The sequence below is a fragment of the Marmota monax genome, unplaced genomic scaffold (genome assembly GCF_021218885.2).
Source record: "Marmota monax isolate L192 unplaced genomic scaffold, Marmota_monax_Labrador192_F-V1.1 WCK01_AAM20220418_F8-fsc00199, whole genome shotgun sequence".
Classification (NCBI taxonomy): Eukaryota; Metazoa; Chordata; class Mammalia; order Rodentia; family Sciuridae; genus Marmota; species Marmota monax.
The window spans coordinates 2490313-2513685 of NW_026694340.1; the positions used below are offsets into that span (position 1 = coordinate 2490313).

The window sequence follows — 23373 nt, forward strand, 5'->3', positions numbered from 1 at the left end:
TCATGATCCAACCGGAGCCACTGGGATTACAGGCGTGGGCCACTGCACCTGGCTGACTTCTTTTCTTGCTTGCTCTGACCACTTCCTACCAGCCCAAATGACTTTAGCTGAGATCACAAGAAACTTGGCTTCCAGATCTATTTAATAGTTTTTCCAAATAACAACTTGATTGAGGTAATTCACATATGATTCACCTATTTAAAATGTACAGTGCAATTTTTTTTGTGTATATTCAGAGTTGTGTAACCATCATGTCATCACCCTCCTTCTCAAGAAACTATACCCATTAGCAATTCCTCAGCTTTGTCCCCTCAGGCCACACCTCCAACCCTAGGTAACCACTAATCTACTTTCTAGAGTTTTTTTTTTCTTTTTTAATACCTTTATTTATTTATTTATTTTTCATGTGGTGCTGCTGAGGATCGAACCCAGTGCCTCATGCGTGTTAGGCAAGTGCTCTACCACTGAGCCACCGCCCCAGCCCTACTTTCTGTCGTTTTTGATTTTCCTACTGTGAATATTTCATTTAAATGGAATCAGAGCTGGGTATGTGGCTCAGTGATAGAACCTAACATGCAGGAGGCCTTGAGTTCATTGGATCTCCAGCACTAACAACAACAACAAAAACATATATATATCTTGTCACTGTGTGACTTTCATTTTATGTTTTCAAGATTCTTCCATGATGTAGCTTGTATCAAAATTTCATTCCTTATTATTAAGACCAAATGATATTTAATATGCCACTGTATACATATACCATGTTTTGTTTATTCATTCATCAGTTCATAGACATTGGATTGTTCCTACTTTGGGGGCATTGTTAATAATGAAGTTACGTACACATTTTTTGTGTGTGTGTGGACATTATGTTTTCATTTCTCTTGAAATCCCTTGGAGGGTTGGGGATGTGGCTCAGTGGTAGAGAGCTTGCCTAGCATGCATGAGGCACTGGGTTCGAACCTTAGCACCACATAAAACTAAAATAATAAAATAAAGATATTGTGCCCACCTATAACTAAAAAAATAAATATTAAAAAAAAGAAATCCCTTGGAGTGGAATTGCTGGGTCATGTGGTAACTCTATGTTTAACCTTCTGAGGTTAACCTCTATTAGTTGTTTTTCCAAAGCATCATTTTATATTCCTACCACCAATGTATGAGGGATCCAATTTCTCTATGTCCTTGCCAACACTTGTTAATATCTGAATATAGCATTGTAATAGTATGAAGTGGTTTCTGATTTTGGTTTCTTTGCATTTCTCTGACAGATAATAACATTGAATAGCTTTTCGTGTGCTTATTAGCCATTTTTATATCTTTTTTGGAGAAATGTCTGTTCAGATCATTTGCCTATTTTTAAATTGGGTTATTTTTCTTTATATATATATATATATATATTTTAGTTGTCGATGGACTTTTATTTATTTATATGTGGAGCTGGGAATGGAACCCAGTGCCTCACACAGGCAGAGCAAACACTACCACTGAGCTAAAGCCCCTGCCCCTTGGTTATTTTTCTTTTCGTTATTGGGTTATAAGAGTTTTTTTTTTTTTTTCTGGTTGCAGTGAACTTTATTGATGGTATGTGACAGTAGGTCACAGGGTATGTGACAATTCTGGGTCCTTTGGATTTCCATATTAATTTTAGGATCAGCCTGTCAGCTCCTCCCCCTTCTTCAGGGGACCTGGGGTGGAAATTGGGAGGAGGGGAGATTCTCAGCATGTTGAGGGACTGAGTTAGGGGCAGGGACTACCCTGAGCACCTCTCTCTTCCTGTGTTCTTGCTGGGGCAGGTGGTGCAGGGGCTCTTACTCCTTGGAGGCCCTGTGGACTATCAGGTCCACCACCCTGTTGCTATAGCCAAATTCATTGTCATACCAGGAAACGAGCTTAACCAAGTGGTCTTTGAGGGCAATGCCGGCCCCAGCATCAAAAGTGGAAGAGTGAGTATCACTATTAAATTCACAGGAGATGACCTGGTCCTCCGTGTAGCTCAGGATGCCCTTGAGGGGGCCCTTTGATGCCTGCTTCACCACAAGGAACAGAGATGATGACCCTTTTGACACCACCCTTCAGATGAGCCCTGGCTTTCTCCATGGTAATGAAGATACCAGTGGACTCCACAACATATTCAATGTCATCATATGTGGCAGCTTTCTCCAGGTGACAGGTCAGATCCACGACCTACATGTTGGGAGTGGGCACACAGAAAGCCTTGCCAATGAATGGGCTTCCCATTCAGTTCAGGGATGACCTTGCCCACAGCCTTGGCAGCACCAGCGGATGCAGGGATGATATTCTGGGCAGCCCGACAGCCATCATGCCACAGTTTCCCAGAGGGGCCATCCACAGTCTTCTGAGTAGCAGTGATGGCATGGACTGTGGTCATGAGTCCTTCCATAATGCCAAAGTTGTCATGCATGACCTTGGCCAGGGGGGCTAAGCAGCTGGTAGTACAGGAGACATCGCTGACAATCTTGAGGGAGTTGTGATACTTCTCATGGTTCATGCTTATCACAAACATGGGGGCATCAACAGAAGGGACAGAGATGATGACCCTTTTGACACCACCCTTCAAATGAGCCCTGGCTTTCTCCATGGTAATGAAGATACCAGTGGACTCCACAACATATTCAGCACCAGCGTCACCCCAATTTGATGTTGGCGGGATCTCGCTTCTAGCGGATGGAGATGGACTTTCCATTGATGGCAAGCTTCCCGTTCTCAGCCTTGACTGTACCATGGAATTTACCATGGGTAGAATCATACTGGAACACGTAGAACATGTAGTTGAGGTCAATGAAGGGGTCATTGATAGCAACAATGTCCACTTTGCCAGAGTTGAAAGCAGCCCTGGTGACGAGGCACCCAATATGGCCAAATCTATTCACTATGACCTTCACCATTGTGTCTCAGAGATGTGGCTGGCACTGCACCAGATAGGAAGATGTGATTGCCTGTCAAAGGGGGAGGAGTAGAGAGCCTATAAGAGTTCTTTATATATTTTAGATATAAATGCCCTGTGACATATATAATTTATAATTTCCTGGGTTGTCTTATACTTTCTTTCTTTTTTTAATTTTAATTTTTAAATTATAGATGGACAAAATACCTTTGTTTGTTTATTTTTATGTGGTGCTGAGGTTCGAACCCAGTACCTCACATATGTGAGGCAAGCGCTCTGCCACTGAGCCACAACCCCAACCCTGTCTTATACTTTCTTAATGATGCCCTCTGCTGCACAAAATTTTTAATTTGGATGAAGTGTTCAATTTATCTGTTTTTCCTTTGGTCGCTTGTGTTTTTGATTTCATAGCCAAGAAACCATTGCCTAATCCAAGTAATAAAAATTTACATGAATCTGTTCTTCTAAGAGCTTTAGCTCTTACATTTAAGTCTTTGATTCATTTAGTGTTAATGTTTGCATATGGTGGGAGGTAGGGGTCAAATTTCATTCTTTTGCATGCGAATGTCTAGTTGTCTCAGCATTACTCATTGAGAAGGCTGTTTCCCCCATTGAATTTTCTTGACACTCTCGTCAAAAATCAGTTGGCATTAGGGGTTGGAGTTGTGGCTCAGTGGTAGAGCACTCACCTAGTACAGGTGGGGAACTGGGTTTGATCCTTAATACCACATAAAGATAAATAAATAAAGGTATTGTGTCCATCTACCACTAAAAAATATTTAAATTTTTTTTAAATCAGGTGGCTTTAAATATAAGGATTTAATTCTGGACTCTTTGTTCTATTTTATTGATCTGTATGTCTAATCCTTGTACTAGTAACACACAGTATTCATTACTGTAGCTTTGTAGTTTTTTTCCCAGATTGTTTTGGCAATTCTGGGTCCTTTGGATTTCCATAGGAATTTTAGGATCAGTCTGTCAATTTAAGCAAATAAACCAGTTGGAATTTGATGAAAATTAGATTGAATCTGTATGTGAACTAAGAAAATATTGCCATCTCAACAACATTATGTCTTCTGATCTGTGAACATGGATGGGATGAATTTCCATTTACTTAGGTTTTCTTTAATTTCTTTCAAAAACACATTGTATTTTTTAGTGTAAAATCTTGTATTTCCTTGATTAAATTTATTACTATGTATTTTATTATTTTGGAATGTTTTCTCAATTGAATTTTGGATTATATTGCTAAAGTACATAAATACAGTTCACTTTTGTATATTGGACTTATATGTTGCAAACTTGTTTTATTAGTTCTAGTAGTTGTTTTGTGGATTCCTTAGGATTTGCTATATCTGAGGTCATGCTCCTTGTGAATAGAGATAGTTTTACTTCTTTCTTTCTGGTCTAAGTGCTTTTATTTCTTTTTCTAGTCCTACTGCCCTGACCAGAACTTCCACTACAATGATTAGTAGAAGTGATAAGAGCAGACATTCTTGTCTTGTTCCTGATCTTAGGAGGAAAGCATTTGTTCTCTTATCATTAAGTTTGAACTTTTTGTAGATGCCCTTCATCAGGCTGAGGAAGTTTCTTTCTATTTCTACCTTGTTGATTGGTTTCTTCATGAAGGGATGTTCAATTTTTTCAAATGCTATAAGATCATCTTGTGGTTTTTGTCTTTATTGCACCGATATGCTATATTACATTAATTGATAGAGGTTAAACCAACCTTGTATTTCTGGAACAAATTTCACTTGGTGATGGTATATGAACCTCTTCGTATGTTGCTGGATTTGAAATCTTAGCATTTTGTTGAGGATTTTAATGTCTGTATTCATAAGAGATTAGTTTGTAGTTCTCTTTTCTCTATCTTTCTCTTTTTAAGGAGGATTTTTTTTTAAATCTTTATATTATTTGTTTATTTTCATGTGGTGCTGAGGATGGAACCCAGTGCCTCACGAGTGAGGGACAAGTGCTCTACCACTGAGCTACAGCCCCAGCCCTTCTTTTCTCTTAATATCCTTGTCCAGCTTTATTACCAGAGAAATATTGACTTCATAGAATGAGCTGGTAAGTGGTAGGTGTTCCCTACTGTTTATCTTTTTTGTTGTTGTTTTTTTGTACTGGGCTGCTTTACCACTGAGCTACATCCACAGTCCTTTGAAAAAAATTTTTTTAGGCTGGGGTTGTAGCTCAGTGGTAGAGTGCTTGCCTCACATGCGTGAGGCACTGGGTTCTATTTTCAGCATCACATAAAAATAAATAAATAAAAATAAAGATATTGTATCCTTCTACAAGTTTAAAAATATATTTTTAATTTATTTTAAGAGAGGATCTTGCTAAATTTCCCAGGCTGGTCTTGAATTTTCAATCCTCCTGCCTCAGTCTCCTGAGTCACTAGGATTATAGGTGTTCACAAAAGAGCCCAGGTGCTTATATACTTTTAAAACTACTAAATTGGCATTATCATATGAAGTTTAGAATGCTGTCCCCCCACAATGTTAACATCACATTTTAAAGAGTAATGAAGTTTTCAGGCTGGGATTATAGCTTACTAGAAGAGCACTTGCCCCGAATATGTGAAGCCCTGGGCTCCATCCTCAGCAACACATAAATATAAGTAAATAAAAATAAAGATATTGTGTTCATTTACAACTAGAAAAATAAAAAATAAATAAATAAAAAGTAATGAAGTATTGATACATTCTATAACATGGATGAACCTCAAAAACATTTCACAAACAGTGGTGCATACCATGCCTCTGATCCCAGCAATTAGGGAAACTGAGACAGGAGGATCCCAAATTCAAAGCCAGCCTCAGCAACTTAATGAGGCCCTAAGCAACTTAGACTCTGTCCAAAATAAAATATAAAAAGGGGTGGGAATATGGCTCAGTGGTTAAGTGTCCTGGGTTCAATCACCAGTATCCCTCCCCCCCAAAAAAAACTCACAAAGTAAAAAATCCAGACATAAAGCATTGTTTATTATATGATTCCATTTATATGAAATATGTATAGGAGATAAATCTGTAGAGACAGAATGCAGACTGAGAAGGGCGTGTGTTGGGGGGTCAGGTGGAGAGCAACTGCTGGAGGGTTTTCTTTTGCAGCAATGCTAGTGTTTTAGAACTAGATAAGATGGTAGATGCACAACATTGTAAATGTATTGAATGATACTGAATTGTTCATCTTAAAGTTTATATTTAAAAGTTAGTATTATCCTAATATCAAAACCAGGCAAGGATAGCAAAATAAAAAAAAAGAAAACTATAGACCAATACCTCTTAGCAATATAGATATAAAATTTTTCAGCAAAATGCTAGAAAACCAAATTAATTTTGTGTGAATTTCATCTTAATAAAAAACTACATTTGTGAGAATTACTCAGATTTAAAGCTCTTTTGCAGTGTGATTTTAAAATGTTTTATTAGATTTTTAAATTATAATATGTGTATATTTGCTTATGGTGAAGTAAAATAATAGTTAAGGGCTGGGGTTATAGTTCAGTGGTAGAGCACTTGCCTAGCATGTATGAGGCAGTGGGTTCCATCCTCAGTACCACATAAAAATAAATAAAGAAAATAAAGGTATTGTGTCCATCTACAACTAAAAAAACTATTTTAGAAAAATTATAATAATAGTTAAGTTTTATGTGCAAATCTCAAAATGCCATGTTTTTTTTTTTTCTCCTTGATATTGGGGATTAAATCCAAGGACTCTTTACCACTGAGTCACATCCCAGCCCTTTTTATTTTTTATTTTTAATATTTTTTAGTTGTTGAGAGACCTTTATTTTATTTATTTATATGTGGTGCTGAAAATCGAACCCAGTGCCTCACACATGCCAGGCAAGTGCTCTACCGCTGAGCCCCAGCCCCAGCCCCACCTTTTTATTTTTTTGAGACAGGGTCTCATTAAGTTGCTTTGTGCCTCACTAAGTTGCTGACGCTGGCCTTGAACTTTCCATCTTCCTGTCTTAGCCTCGTCAATCACCATTCAGCCCATTATGATTTTTCAATATCTATAAAATATTTTATTAGGAATATGCTTTATTTTATTGTGTACTTAACTCATCTAAAACAATATTCTTTTAGGGGGGCGGGGAGGTGCTGGAGATTGAACCCAGGGCCTTGTGAGGCAAGTACTCTACCAACTGAGCTATATCCCCAGCCTCTCTGAGGTTTTTGTTATTGGAGATTGAATTCAGGGGCACTCTACCACAGAACTATGTCCCCTGTCTGTCTATCTGCCTCCTTCCTTCCTTCCTTCCTTCCTTCCTTCCTTCCTTCCTTCCTTCTTTCTTCCTGTATTCATATATCTATGTATTTATGTGTTAGTTCTGAACCCAGGGACATTTTACCACTATGCTATATCTCCAGTTCTTTCTATTTTTTATTTTTGAGACAAGATCACTAAGTTTCTAAGGCAATCCTCAAATTTGTGATCTTCCTGCCTCAGCCTCCAGAATCACTGGGATTACTATGCCTGGCACCTTTTTTTATTTTTTATTTTGAGACAAGGTCCTGCTAATTTTTCCAGGCTGGCCTCAAACCTTCAATCCTCCTGCTTCAGCCTCTTGAGTAGGTGGGATTATAGGGGTGTGCCACTCTGCCCTCCAAATTTTTTTATTATGTATTATGCTTTAATGAGTGTCTTTATGATTGTTTCAAAGGAATGAATTATTACTTCCTAAAAGTCATCTCCTTAGGATTAATTCCTAGAAGTGAGTGATTAGATCAAAGCAGAAAGGTTAGCATTTGTAAAGGTTTTTCAAGTACACTGCCAATTTTTCCCCACAGTTTCAGCTAACATTATGAATTATTATATTTTTAAAATTTTGCTGGGCAAAATATGAAGCTTTTAGAAGTTATTATAAGAGGGTCGTGTGTGTAGCTAGCATGCATGAAGACATGAGTTTGGTCTCCAACACTACAAAGGGAAAGGGGAAGGAGAGAGAAGAAGAGGAAAAGAAGGAGAAAGAGAAGAACAAAACACATGCAAAAACAATAATAATGCACAGGATTGGGAGTATAACTCGGTGGTACAGTCCTTTCCTAGCACGTCTAAGACCCTGAGTTCTATCCCAGCACCACAAAACAAAAAATAAAATAGAAAATGATACATAAATAATATTATACAAAAATTAAAATTTTGTTTATCAAAATGTCATTATAAAAGTGATAGAGTAAGAGGAAATATTTAGAAAACACAAAACTAGTAAGTGGCTTGTATCCAGAATATATGAAGAACTCCTAATGATTCCTGAGAAAAAAGAATCAAATAATAGTGAAAATATTACATATAAAAAGTTGTGGGTATAGCTAAGGCAGAATTTAGAGGGAAACCTATAGCATTAAGTCTACATATTTAAAAAGAATTGTTGAAAATTAGTAAGACAGCAGGTGTGGGTGTGGTGGCCCACACATGTAACCCCAGCTATTTGGGAGGCTGAGGAAGGAGAATCACAAAATCAAGGCTCACCTGGGCAGCTTACTTATCGAGACTCAGCAACTTAGTGAGGCCTTGTCTGACAACTTTAAAAAGGTGAAAATTTTAAAAAGAACTGCGAAGGTATCTCACTGGTAAAGCACTCGTGGGTTCAATCCTTAGTAGCCCCCAGAAAAAAAGAAAATTAATAAGCCAAGGATACATTTCAGGAAGTTATACTCAAAGAAAGTGGAAAAATGAAATAATAAACATAAGAGAAGAAATTAATGAAACAAAACCAAACATACAATAGAGAGAATTTGTTGTTGTTCTTCAATAGACCTTTAGGTTTTTTGGGTTTTTGTTGTTGTTTTTGGTACCATGTATTGAACTCAGGGGCACTTAACCACTGAGACACATCCCCAGTTCTTTTTCGTATTTTATTTACAGACAGTGTCTCACTGAGTTGCTTAGGGCCTTGCCAAATTGTTGAGGCCAGTTTTGAACTTGAAGTCCTCCTGCCTCAGTCTCCTGAGCCACTGGGATTACAGGTGTGCATCACTGCACTCAATGTCAATAGATTTTTTTGATTCTGGGGGTTGAATGCAGGACTTTGGCTTTGCTAAGCACATAATCTGCCACTGAGTTACACTCCAGCTCCCAATAAGACTATTTAAAGTGATAAAACTGTTCAGTTTAAAAAAGAAAACAAACAAACAAACAAACATGAATAACTATTAGGAATGAAGAAGGAGACATTACAAGAGCTACTGTGCACATCTAAAAAATACTAAAACGAGGTTATGAACAATTTAATGCCAATAAATGTAAAAGATTTAGATGAAATATTTTTTCTAGAAATAGTGATTTACCAAGTGACTCTGAAGACATGGAAAATCTGAATAATCCCATAAATCCCATAATTCTTTTTATTTCTTTCTTCTTCTTCTTTTTTTTTTTTTTTAACCAGGGATTGAACCCAGGGGCACATAACTACTGAGCCACACTGCCAACCTTTTTTTTTTTTTTGGAGACAAGTTCTCCCTAGATTACTTACAGTCTCGCCAAATTGCTGAGACTGGCTTCAAACCTGCGATCCTCCTGCCTCAGCCTCCTAAATTGCTGGGATTCAGGAGTGTGCTGCCACACCCCACCCAAAACTCTTAAAGAGGTTGAAACAGTAATTAAAAATCTTCCCACAAAGAAACTCCAAACCTAAACAGCTTTACCTATGAGTGATGTTGAATACTCAAGAAATAAAATAATTCTGTTCATTAACAAACTCTTCTTGAAATCTGGAAGTTTCTCCCCTGAAGAACTGAAGTTATCCTCCTCAGATCACTTTATGGAATAAACATGACCCTGACCTCCAAATCTTACAAGGTCAATAAGGGAAAAGTAAAGGCCAATCTCATGTATGCACACAGATACAAAAGCCCTAAACAAAGTTGGGCCACCTATAAATGGAATAGAACATATGACCTACAAATTTTATATGATCCTAGGAATGCAAGCTATGGTCAACACCCAAAAACCAGTTGATATAATTTGTCACAACATATTAAAAAAAAAAAAATATATATATATATATATATATATATATATATATATATAGTTTTATTTTGTTTATTTTTATGTGGTGCTGCAGATCGAACCCAGGGCCTCAAATGTGCTAGTTAAACACTGTACCGCTGAGCCACAACCCCAGCCCTGTCACAAAATATTTAAGGAGAAAATTCATATGGTAATCTCAATGAGTGCAGAATAAGCACTTAATAAAACTTAACATTGATCTGGGCACAGTGGTGCATGACTGTAATCATAGGTACTCGGGTGGCTGAGGTGGGAGAATTGCAAGTTCAAGGCTAGCCTCAGCAATTTAGCTAGACCCTGTCTCAAAATAAAAACTAAAAAAGTGGGGCTGGGATGTGGCTCAAGCAGTATCGCGCTCGACTGGCATGCGTGCGGCCCAGGTTCGATCCTCAGCACCACATACAAACAAAGATGTGTGTCCACCGAAAACTAAAAGATAAATATTAAAATTCTTAAAAAAAAAAAAACTGAAAAAGTGCTGGGGGTGTAGCTCACTAGTAGAGCACCCTTGAGCTCAATCCCAGGATGGAAAACAAAAAAAATCAACATTGTTTGGATTAAATGGATGAATAATTTTTTAAAAAAATTTTGTGTGTGTGCCAAACCAGAAATGGAAAGAAATTTCCTTAATCTTATAAAGACTGTCTTTTAAAAATAACTAAAATAAGCGTCATACTTAATGGTGAAACATTCAATGTTTTCTCTTTGAATACTGGAACAAAGCAAAGATATCGATTTTTCTTTTTTCTTTTTAGCAGTATGTGGTGTTGAACCCAGGATCTCCCTCCTGCTAAGCAAGAGCTCTACCACTGATATACAGGCAAGCCCTTTTTAGTTTTTATAGGGTCTTCCTAAATTGCTGAGGCTGACCTCCAACTTTTGATCCTCCTACTTCAGCCTCCCAAATTGCTGGGATTACAGGCGGGGCCACTGTGTCTTTTGCTATCACTTTCTTTGAAGGTTCTGGCCAGCCCAGCAAAGAAAGAAAAAGAATCAAAGAGAATAATAATTGGGAAAGGAAGAACAAAACTGCCAGTATTTATAGACATTATGATTGTGTACAGAATAATTTTTTAAATCTATAGATAATTAAAACTAATCTATAATTAAATAAGTTTCCTGGACTTTGAAAAATCAATACACAAAAATCAATGTATTTAATTTTAACAAAGAGAAAATTATATCCTAAAAGGATAGTATTTCTAATATTTTAAAAGACCAAATTATTAGAAATATATTTTTATTAACTTATGAAGAAAAATATTAAGTATTTTTCACAGAAATTAAAGACAATTGTAGTAAATGGAGGAATATATAGTGCTTGTGGGCTGGAAAACTCAATATTACAAAGATTATCAGTTCTTCCTGAAGTCATTCATAGATTAAATGCAATTTTATTTTGGTGAAGGAGGAAGGGGGATTGAACCAGGAATACATTACCACTGAGCTACATCCCCAATCCTTTTTTTTTTTTCTTAATTTTAAGACAGGTGTCACTAAGTTGCCAAGGGTCTTGATAATAATAATAATACTTGGGAAAGGAAGAAGCAAAACTGCCAGTATTTATAGATATTATGATTGTGTACAGAATAATTTTTTAATCTATAGATAATTAAAATTCATCTATAATTAAATAAGTTGCTGATACTAGCCTTGAACTTGAGATCTTCTTGTCTCAGCCTCTTGAGTAGCTGGGATTACAGGCCACCACACCCTATTAAATATTCAATGCAATATTTAATAACTCATTTGGATTTTTTGTGTGAAACCTAATAAAATTATTTCTAAATTTATATGGACATGCAAAAGGTCAGAATGGCCATGTCACTGCAGAGAAAGACTGAGGTTAAAACAGTCGTTCTCCTGGGTAACTATAAAGCTGTGGTAATTAGGAAAGTGGGGGACTGGGGGTATAGTTCAGGGGCAGAGCACACAGGGCAGGCTGAGGTGCTGAGTTCAATCCCCAGCACCACAAAAGAGACAGAGAAAGAGGAGAGAGAGAGGGCATTGCATTGACTCCCAGTCTGTCTTTCATAGTAGTTTTTCATTTTGATGAAACCCAATATATCAATTTTTATAATTTGTGCTTTTTGTATTCTATTTAAGAAGTCTTTGTCAAACCCAAGGTCACTAAGATTTTTCTTTTCTCCTAGAAGTTTGATCATTTTAGTTGGTATCTACAGCTGCATGATCCATTTCGAGTTAATGTTTGTGTGCATGGTGTGAATAAGAGTCAAGGTTCATCATGTTGCATGTGCTATCCAACTGTTCCAACACCGTTTGTTGAAAAGATTGTCCATTCCCCATTGAATTGTCTTGGCAGCTTTTGTTAAAAATCAATCGGCCATACGTGTGTGGGTCTACTTTTATCTCTATACCAATGACACATTTTTTACACTAGCTTTTTTAATATACCTGAATTCATTTCCAACAAGGTCTGAGGTAAAGACCTGGACTTATTTTGTTCCACTTAGTTAACCAATTCTCTATCCCTCTCTACAAGGAATCATGCTTCTTTATCCCTATTGTTTTATAGATAATAATCTATGTTATCTATAGACTTATTATGTCATATGTAAGTCTATTTCTGGGCAATTCTCTTTCATTGAGATGTCTGTGGTTTAGTATCAGTTCTGTGAAGAGAATTTTTGTTTTGTTTTATTTTGATACCAGGGATTGAATCCAGGGAAACTCAAAAACTAAGCCACATCCCCAGCCCTTTTTTTTGTATTTTATTTAGAGACAGAGACTCCCTGAGTTGCTTAGGGCCTCACTAAGTTGCTGAGGCTGGCTTTGTTTTTGTTTTAAGAGAGAGTGAGAATTTTAATATTTATTTATTTATTTTTTTTTAGTATTTGGCGGACACAACATCTTTGTTTGTATGTGGTGCTGAGGAACGAACCTGGGCCGCACGCATGCCAGGCAAGCGCGCTACCGCTTGAGCCACATCCCCAGCCTCTGAGGCTGGCTTTGAACTTGCAATCCTCCTGCCTTAGCCTCCTGTGCCATTGGGATTGCTTGTGCACACCACCATGCCCGGCTGAAAAGAGTTTTAATTAATATTCCCACCGGGGTGCTGTGGATATAACTCAGTGGTAAAACACGGGCTTAGCCTGCTGTACATCCTGGGCTCAATTAAAAAAAAAAAATCCTACCAGGGAGTCAAGAAGGAGCCAGGAACCTTCACCTGCTCTGGGAAGACTCCCTTCCTCATACTACCAGCACAAGCAAAGAACTCTTTCCTCCACCCTGTAACACACCCAGCCTGGCCACTGCCTTCTGCCCTGGCCCATTAGGACTGTTCTCATCAGGCTCTTTAACCCTGTCCATATAAGCCCCCAAAAGAGACCCAGAAATCTCAGACATCCCTCTCCACAGAATGCTAGGCCCCATGTGACTCTATCCCTCTTCTGATCTCATCTCCCACCTTACTCAATTTCAGAAATTCTACAATGGGATTCTCTAAAACTTATTGAATTGCCTCAAATAAAACCTCCCATGTTCCCAACTCCTTTCTGAATGTCCCCTTCACTTTCTTGTTCTCATGGGAAACTGGCTCTCCTGTGAGCCTTCGGCTTCCTCTCCAATCTCTCAGGAGGCTCCTGTCTCCCCTCTTGTGGGATCTTGTCCTTGCATCTAGAGATGGGGAAGTACCATTTAGCTTCTCAATGCCACTTCCAGACAGTCTGTCCTCCTCCTTAGAAACCCCTGTGGTTGGGGCTGGGAGTGTTGCTCAGTGGTAAGGCACTTTCTTAACACGCACGAAGCCCTGGGTTCCATTCCCAGCCCCACAAAAAAGAAAAAGAAACACCAATGGTTGAATGTCACATCATCAGATAAGAACACCCATTATTCCTGCTCCCATTCCTTGAGGAAATTAGCTCCCTGCCCAGGGTCTCGACATCCAGTGGCACTCCGGCTGAAATTTTTCATTTCAGCATTAGTGTAGACGAACTGGCCCCTCAGTCCTCTTCAAGATCTGGGCTTCCACAGTATCTCAACCTCTCTGGTTCATGGAGCCAGACTTCAAAATAGTCTTTATCTGGGCTGGGGCTGGGGCTCAGTGGCAGAGTGCTTGTCTAGCATGTGTGAGGCACTGGGTTAGATTCTCAGCACCACGTATCAATAAACAAAAAAAAAAGGTTCATTGACAACTAAAAAAAAAAAAAGTCATTATCTGTCAGTGCAGTCCCTTCTTTATCTTAGTTTCATGCATCCTGCTTTCAGGAAAACATGGCTGTCTTCTCCAGTTAACTTCCTCTAATACCCCCAACCCACAATTCTTCCAGGAACCTCTCTTCTTTTTTTCTTTTGCAATACTGGGGATTGAACCCAGGACCTTAGCTCCTGTTAGGCAAGTGCTCTACCCCTGAACTACATCTCCAGCCCACTTTTGAATTTTGAGTTAGGGCCTTGCCAACTTGCTAAGGCTGGCCTCGAACTTGCAATTCTCCTGCCTCCGCCTCCCAAGTCGTTAATATTGCAGGCGCACACCCTAGTGTCGGCTCCTGAAACCTACCAATTGAAGCAGATGTTCTCACCTTCGCTGGTCTATCGCCCCACTTCACTCCTGACTCAGCTTGGAGTCCATGATCCTACATTACATTCTCTGCTAGAGTATAATCACCTGGCAAAGCCAGGCCCCTGGTTAAATTCAGCCCTCTACCCCCTCAACACATGCAGCTCCGGCTGGCTAGGACTGAAGACAAACCCAGGTCTGGGCTGACCCGTCTTTACTTATTTATTTATTGGTAATGGGGACACAGCCTCATGCTTGCTAAGCATGCTCTCCACCTCTGACCTTCACCCCCAGCCCCCAGTCTTACTTTAAATTAATGACCACACCCCTCCATCAATGAGACCTCAAAGCTGCCTAACCATTATACTACATCCCCAAGTCTATTCACACCCTCTCTCCTAGACGACTGCTTCACACCTCCTCCTCCACCTCACTCTCAGCTGACAACCTCTTCCGATTTTGCTAAGAAAATAGAAGCCCTCAGAACAGAAGTTGCACCGGCTCCACCGCTCCCCCGCCCACCTGCATCTGTGCCCATCCACTCTGCTGCCCTCCCACTAAGACGGCTGAATCGCCCCTCCTCTGTCAGGGCAGCCCCCTTTTTGGGCACCAGATGCCGTCCCCACCTGCCTATTCAAAGGCTTCTTGCCAACATTCACCCCCTTCTCACCCATACCACCCAAACTTCCCTCTCTCCAGGATTATTTCCATCAGCACACAAAAAAGGCTGTGATTTTTCTCTCTTAAAGAAAAACTTCCTCATGACCTTATATCCTCCTCACCCCTGTCTCCGCTCCCCTTTGTGGCATAATTACTAGAAGGAATTGGCCCTTCTTTAACCTTCAAGCCTTCTCCTCCCTTCCTTTATCCCTGCGGCTCCCATCAGGAATCCGCCCCCCACTGCTACCCCAAAACTGCCTTTGCCAAGGACTCCCTCTCCATGTCCTCAAGTCCAGTGGCCAATCTCTGGGCCTGGCCTTCCTTGCACCTCTGTAGCAGGTAAGAGTTCACCTCTCCCTCCTTGGTGTCAGACTCTCAGCCACCCTTCCTCCCTCTAAAGTTGCCCCTTCCCTCTGTCTTCTGCTGATGGGTGCTCCCCTCCAAGGGTCTGTTCTCATCTTAGTCTACTCTCCTCCCTTCATAATCTCCTCCAGGGACCTGGCTTTAAACACCATTCTGTTGCAGATGACTTCCAAATTTATATCCCTGGCCTGAACCTTCTTCTGGATTCCATCTCCTATTGTTTCTAGGCAATCTCCTGAAGCTGAATCATGGCCACCCACTTCCAACCAAGCTCAGCTTGCCAGTTCTCCCCAGTGCACAACTGGCCTGCTTTCCTGTAGGTGCTTGAGTTTTGACTCTCAATCTAGAGGACGAAGTCAAGGAGCAGCAGTATAGACCTGTAATCTCAGCCTCTCAGGAGGCTAAGGCAGGAGGATCTAAAGTTTGAGTCCAGCTTGGGTAACTTGGCAATATCCTGTCTCAAAATAAAAAATAAAAAATACTGAGGATGGGGCTGGGGATAGAGCTCAGTTGGTAGAGGGCTTGCCTCGCATGCACGAGGCCCTGGGTTCAATTCCCAGCACTACATACACACACACACACACACACACACAAAGTATTGTGGATGTAACTCAGTGGTCAAGTGCCTCTTGGTTTAATCCCCAGGACCGAAAAATAAGAGTATGAAAATTGAGACCTTTCCTGTGTGCCCCCTGGAGCAGAGGCAGTGGTTCAGTGAACATGGTGGGCTGGTTGATGGAGCTCTCTGCCTTAGGCTGCCTCACGTGCAGCACTCCTGGCCAAGCGCCAGGGCCACTGTGACTGCATCTCCACAACTCACAGGTATACAAGTGCCTGCCCCTTGACCTTGCATTCTTTGCTTGTTATATTTCCTTCCTGCTTTTCTCCCCAGGTACTGGGACATAATGACACATTCTAGGAGGACACTGCTGATGTAACAACCCCAAGGACTTTGCCCATCTATGTTGTGGCTTCCATGCCATGCTGGGATCATCTCCTCTGGACCCTACAGGAGAAAGGCCAAGTGGGGAGCTTTGTATGGCTGACCTCTCTGGCTCCTCTTCTGGAGGGAATCCATCTTGCTTTTTCAAGGTGGGTTGTGTCCCCTGCATCCTGGGACCCACAGATGTGAGCCCCAGAGTGCTGCTTGCCACAGAAGGAGGTATCTATCCTCCAAGAAGCCTCCTGAGTGGGCTTCGCAGCAGTGGATGGCAACTGGGCTGTCTTCCTCTCCTGAAACCACTCAAAGCTGCAATTTTACAAACCAAGAATTAAAGCCTGGAATACTGAATGCCCTGCGGTCTCCCAAAGTGGGAGGATCCTAATGTTGGATCTGCTTCCCTCAGAAGTCAGGCACATTGGCAAGAGGTACCTGGGTACATGAGCAATCTTGGGGCAATGCTAATCTGCTTTTTCCTTATCTTCAGATTATCTGGCAGTGTCTAAATTGAATTATTAATCTAGTCCTGTGTGCCCGTGTCACTTTCCCAGACAACTAGTTTATTCATGACTTGCACACTATCAATTTCAACATGCAATTTGCAATGAAAGTTGACTGATCAGCAATACCATAATTAGTTGCAAATGTCTGTGCTTGTATTTGTTTGGTGTAGGGGCTTTTTCATTAAAGTGACGGAGGCCAATAAATGCCATGACTTTGCCCTGGGACAAAGCACTAGCAGCAGTTGAGTCATGGACCAGGGACAAGCCTGTTGGTAAAGAGACTGTGGGGACTAGAGATTGCAGCACCAGGAGCTGTGTTCATCTTAACATACTCTGTTTTCACAAGAGTAAATCCAGGTTGGGTGAAAGATCCATGAAGGGGAAGAAACCTGGAGTTGCCCTGCATGGCCTCCCTGCTGAAGTCCCCCAGATCTGATGACATGCCGCCAGTAGGAAGGGAGCTTGTTACCTGGTGGAGCATCTCTACTTCTGAGATTGTTCTTTCTTTGGGGGCTCCCACCTTCCAGTTGTGGGTCATCCTGAATTCTGGTCTCAACTCAAAAACTATTACATTGCATAAACAAGGACAGGTCTCTAAGCCTCAGTCTATCCAACTGAAAAAAAAAGGGAGGTATTATCCAATTGTCCTGCCTCAAGAATTATCACAGTCAGGGTTCCTAATTGCAAGTAAAAGAAAATGATTCATTCATTCGTTTTCTCTCTCTCTGTCTCCCCACCACCCCCTCTCTCTCTCTCTTTCAGTGCTGGAACCCAGGGCCTCATGCATGCTAAGCAAGTTCTCTACCACTGACCTATATCCCCAGCCCTGAAAATGACTCTTAAGTAATAAATTGGCTACATTGGATTAAGCAGGAAAATAATAAGATGATTAGGCAGCTCAGAAGATCTCTGGGCAGAGTAGCTTTCCCAGAGGCTAGGCAGCCAGAAACAAGGCCCCAAATCACACACTACAGAACTAACATAGTCAAGGCCTTACTGCCATAATCGTCAAAGCCACCACCATGCGGACTCTGCAGCCAAGGCAGTGGGCACCCCTCCCACATCCTCCAGTGCTGCCATCTCCATCACCCTGAGAGTGCCAGCCTGCTGCATCCATAGTACAGAGAATTCTGTGGTCCTTGCTTTTCGGTGGTCAGACTGGAGCCTGCATGTTTGCTGTCAGAGCCTAGATCAGGTGCCCTTGCCCAGCCACTGGGAGGGTGGGAAAAGCCACAGGCCTCTGTGGTGGGAAGTGGGCTCCGCCTCATAATGAGGGGAACTTCCCATCACAGGAAGAGGGCTCAGGTTCTGGGTAGCCAAGAGGGAAAACAGAATCAAGTAAGATATGAATGTTAGCCAGGAGCTGTGGCACTCGGAATCCCAGCAATTTCAAAAGCTGAGGCAGGAGGATTTCAAGGTCAAGGCCAGCCTAGGCAATTTAATAAATGCCTGTTTCCAAATAAAAACATAAAAAAAATGGCTGGGGAAATAGCTCAGGGGTAGAGTACCCCTGGGTTCAATCCCTAGTACCCTCTCCAAAAAATTCTGTCCAATTGTCAAAACACATGTTCTGATTTGAGTTCTGATATTAGAGGCTCCACTGATGCCTGAAGAGGGATAATAGAAGGCTGAAGGTCCAGTAGTGCATGTGCTTTGCAGGCCCCAAGCACCTCCAACTAGCCTGAGCTCAGCAGAGCTGTTGAGCAGGGTAAGGATGGGATCCCACCAGAGGCTTCAGGGTTTAGCATTTCCAAACCACTTTTGGTAGTTTGCCTAGCAAGTATTTGCAGCATGAGAAATGAGGTTGTGATGTTGCCTTTCCCCACCAATATAGGGAATTCTAGAAATATCACCAGAAATTTCAGACTATGTTTTTTAAAAAAAATATTAACCCCAGGTAAAATCATTTGAAAACTGCTCAGCCATAACCTCTAAAGCTAAACATAGGCATGTCCTATGGCTCCACAATTCCACTCTTAAATATGCATTCCCAGCAGAGAGGCACACATGCATATCCCAAAAGACATGTACAAGTTGTAATAGCCAAAGCTGGAAGCAACCCAAATTTCCATCACCAGTGGAATGAATAAATAAATTGTGGTATAGTCATAAAATGGAATATAGCAATGAGACCAAGCAAAGTATTTTATCCTCAACAACATGAGTGAATTTCATTCAGCAAGAGAAGCCAGGCATAAAAATAGTCCATACTATAAGATTCCATTGACATAAGGTTCAAAAAACAGGCAAAACTAATCTATAGTGTCAGAGGCATGATGTTGGTTACTCCTAAGACAGTGACTTGGAGAGGGGACAGAGGACTTTGGGGGCTGGGGATGCTCTGTTTCTGGTCACCCAAATGTGATCAAAGGAATGTACATTTAGGATTTGTGCACTTTTCTGCATATATATGATACTTCAGTGAAAAGTTTACTTAAAAAAAATAGGGGCTGGGGGCTCAGAGATAGAGCATTTCCTAGCATGCACAAAGTCCTGAGTTGTATCCCCAGCACCACCAAAATAAATAAATAAGTCTGCACTGGGCATGCAGCACATGCGTGTAATCTTAGCTACTCAGGAGGCTGAGGCAAGAGGATCACAAGTTCAAGGCCAGGCTGGGCAATTTAGCAAGATCCTGTCTCAAAATTAAAAATTTTTAAAAATGACTGGTGGTATAGCTCAGTTATAGAGAACTTGCTAGTTATGTGCAAGGTACGGGGTTCAATCTCCAGAAATATAGATAGATAGATAGATAGACAAAACAACCTCCAGCACAGAGCTAGGGATGTAGCTCACTGGTACAGCGCTTGCCTAACATGCACAAGGCCCTGGGTTCAATACCCAGTATGGAAAAAAAGAAAAGAAAAACAAGTTATCCCTCTGACCTAACCTACCCCATGCAGGAACTCCAGGGAGAGCCAGGAAATGGGCCACCTCTTTCAGTGGTGAGTTCTGCTGTTCCTTAGTTACTTGGGTTCTCCAAAGTTCTCACATCTAATGCCAGCAACCAGAGCTGTAGAGACACAGGAAAAGAGGGAGGTGGCCTAGTGAGTGACTGTTCCCAAGAGGGAGTTGAGGATGTCAGAGGGCAGAGAGGAGGCCTGCAGAAGGCTGGCCTCGTCCTTGCCTGAGCAGACCATTCAGACCACTGTCAAGGCCAAGTTGAGGTCAGTTCCCCACAGGCCTTCCAAGAATTGTGCTGCTCAAGATAAACCCCTTCCTAAGCCCTCTGGAAGACAAAGGAGAGTTTATTTTATTATAGGACTAGGGCAGGGGTGGGCAGAGGCGCTGAGCCCACTTCAGAGCTGGCATTGACAGTTCTCCATCGCTTGAAGCCTTCCAGATTGCCAAGTCCCTGCTGGCTCAGCACGACTCAGGGCAAGGCTGAGCATTTGGCCAGTTTCCAGTGATGTTCACCTAAGTGGGGGAGGGGGGCCGCTGGAGTAATGTGCCCTGCCCCGGGCACCTTTTGTCAGGGGCAAGCTCCCCACCCCATGTGGAAAAGGCCTAAGAGTGCCCTGCACATAGTAGGCGCTTCTGGATCATTATTAAAAGTCTGCATGGGATGGAGTTTCCAGTGCTGGGGGCAGGACCTGGGTCCACCTTAATGCCAGAGAAGAATCCACTGTGTGGACTGGAGACACCTCAGGTTGGGCCCAGAGAGGGCAGGACCTGCCCTAGGTCACACAGTAGTCTCTGGTGTGCAACCAAGTATTGGAGAAGAGGATGATCTCAGCTTAGAAGACAAGGCAGTGGACCAAAGAAAAGAAGTGCCTCCCTACCACCCTTTACCCCATTGACCAGACAGGCAAACTGAGTCTTAGAAGGAAGAGGTTGGAGTTGGTCCCTGCCTCACAGGTAATGTGCTGAACCTTGACTTAGTGCTGTGCTGTCACGCCCACTCCTCTGATCTCTGCCTCCTTCTCCCGTTCTGAGTTTCCTCAGAAGAGCATCACTGCCCACTCACACTCAGCCTCTGCCTGCTTCTAGCACAGGAGTTCACAAACTGTTTCTGTAAAAGGCTAGTTAGTAAACCTTGTTGGCTTTCAGTCAATAGGTGCCTGAGGTCTGTGTCACAGGCACCCAGCTCTGCCCTGGAGCCTGGAAGCAGCCAGAGACAGTCTGTAAATGCACGGGCATGGCCGTGTGCCTTTATGTATGCATGCTGAAATTTGCATTTCATGTAATTTTTACATGTCATGAAGTATTATTCTTCTTTAGGTTTGTTTTCAACCATTAAAAATGTAAAATCTATTCTTAGCTCACGGGCTGTACAAAAACAGGCAACAGGCCAGATCTGGCCTTTGGGCCACAGTTTGCCAATTCCCTCTTCTGGAATGTGCTGTCCTGGGGCTGGGACTCCCCAGAATCACTGAGGCAGAAAGTTATGTCCTATCACACAGGTGGTGATAGAGTGGCCAACAGTCCTGGTTTGCCCGATTGAGGGTTTCCTAGGATTCAGGACTTGGGGTGCTAAAAACGGGACAGTCCCAAGTAAACCAGGGTAGTTGGTCACCTTCCATGGTTATGGTTACCCCAGAAAGAGACAGGATTCAGGAAGCAGCCAGCCAGGGCCTTCGTGTGGCCCCTAGGGTCTGCTTAGTCCTTGCCAGTCGCCTTAGGGCCTCGTGCCACTGTGGCCAGCCCTCCACAGGGAGGTGGCCCATCCTCCAATCCTCTAAGAAAAAAAAAAAAAAAATCTGTGGTCTGGGCGCTCTCAAAAGGCAGGAAGTTGAATCATCAACGCCAGTAACGACTCAGGCAGCCTGTGGGTCTGCCTGGGGAGCTTAGGGCTCCAGGCCCACAGGGCTGGCTGCTTACTCTGTTGCTCCCTCTCTGAACAGGAAAGCTCCAGAGTAAGGCTACTTAAGAAATGAGAGCTGTTGAGTGAGGTGGGAGAATGGCAGGTTGATCTGGACTTCCACCCAGCTTTGGTCTCTACTCACTGTGTGGCTTTCGGTGACTCCCTTGCCTCTCTGTTTCCTGGCTTTGAGAAATGCTGATTCTTGAAATCCCCTAGAATTAAAAGCGTAAGTGGTGACCAAAGTGAGAGTGCTGTGGGTTCTGGAGGACTCAGCTTTAGCAGGCACAGGGGGTGCTCAGATGCACACTCCATCTTTTGCTTGCCTGGGAACAGGATCTGACAACTACCCAAGTGCAGACTGAGAAGTCTGGATTTAGGGGAATGCAGAAGAGGGACAGAAAAGAAGGACCAGATAAAAGACGGTTACCCACAGATATCAATAATAATCATGCCTCCTGTGTTTATTAATCACTTCCTAGGTGCCTAGCCCCTGGGTGGTCTTACTTGATCTTTTTTTGAGGGGGTGGTACCAGGGATTGAACTCAGGGGCACTCGCCCGCTGAGCCACATCCCCAGCCCTATTTTGTATTTTATTTTGAGACAGGGTCTCACTGAGTGGCTCAGTGGTAGAGTGACCCTGGGTTCAATCCCAGGACCAACTAATAAATAAATAAGCAAGCAAGCAAGCAGACAAATAAATGGATTATCATTATTTCTATATTATAATTAAGATGAGTCTCAGAGAGGTTAAGTATGTTGTCCAAGGGTGCACAGCTACCCAGTAGTGCAGTTCTAATTAATCCCTATGTTAGGCTGCATCTTTGGGAGGTAGGGACTCAGAAAGCCCACAGGTATCAGGAGGAGGATGAGTTTCCTAGAGAATTCAAGTGTAGGATGTAGTTGCACAAGACAACTAAGAACAGTAAGAAATCTGGGATCTGCTGGACTTGGTGACTGTACCCCCAGACAAGCAGGATCATGTTCAGCAGACTCTCGGATGACCTCCCAAGGCCTGATGAGGAATTGGGACACCTAGCAGAATTCTGCTACAAAGAATAACTGAACATTTCCTTTCTGAGCAAAAGCGCTGGCCCTGCTTCTCCAAGGGTGCGCCATGGATAGGCGTGGATAGGTCCCTATCCACTCAGTATGGGTGCCATGCTCAGGCTCAGACGGTGGACCACAAGCCCTACGCTGCACACTCTGTGGTCTCCCTCCTCCCCTGTGAGTTAGGAGACAATGAGGGCTCATGAGGGTTTGACCAGCCTGAGCAGAGGACCAAGCCCCATTGGACCAGAGCCAATAGGGCCACTGGCAGGGTCTGTTTCAGTGGGCTTCTAGGCATGGGGACAAGCCCCAGCTTGCTGTCTTCAGGAACAAAGCTGGCAGACCATTCCAGGGAAAGAGGCCAATCTAGGTGCCCCAGGCCAGGAACTGGATCCCAGCATGAGATCAGTCCAGACCTAGAGGTGTCTTCTCCCCTGGGAGCAGTAGATTCAAAGGTGGCACATTCCTTACCCTCTCCGGGGCACCATAAAATCCCCCCAAGAAGCCCTTAATCTAAGAAGCCTTTTGTTTCTGTCTGCTTCATGGGCACTGACTAGTATTGATAAGGATGGGGCTCCAGGGGCTTCATTAGCTTGAGGACCTACTAGG

General features: G+C 42.3%; 1 non-coding gene and 1 pseudogene across 1 annotated transcript; both read right to left on the reverse strand.

Moving 5' to 3' along the window:
- Positions 1-407: 407 nt before the first annotated feature.
- Positions 408-476, reverse strand: Trnav-aac (transfer RNA valine (anticodon AAC)). The gene has a single exon. It is a non-coding gene; the product is annotated as a tRNA-Val (tRNA).
- Positions 477-1485: 1009 nt separating this feature from the next.
- The window catches only part of LOC124109102 (glyceraldehyde-3-phosphate dehydrogenase-like), a 38475-nt pseudogene continuing 16587 nt past the window's right edge, over positions 1486-23373 (reverse strand).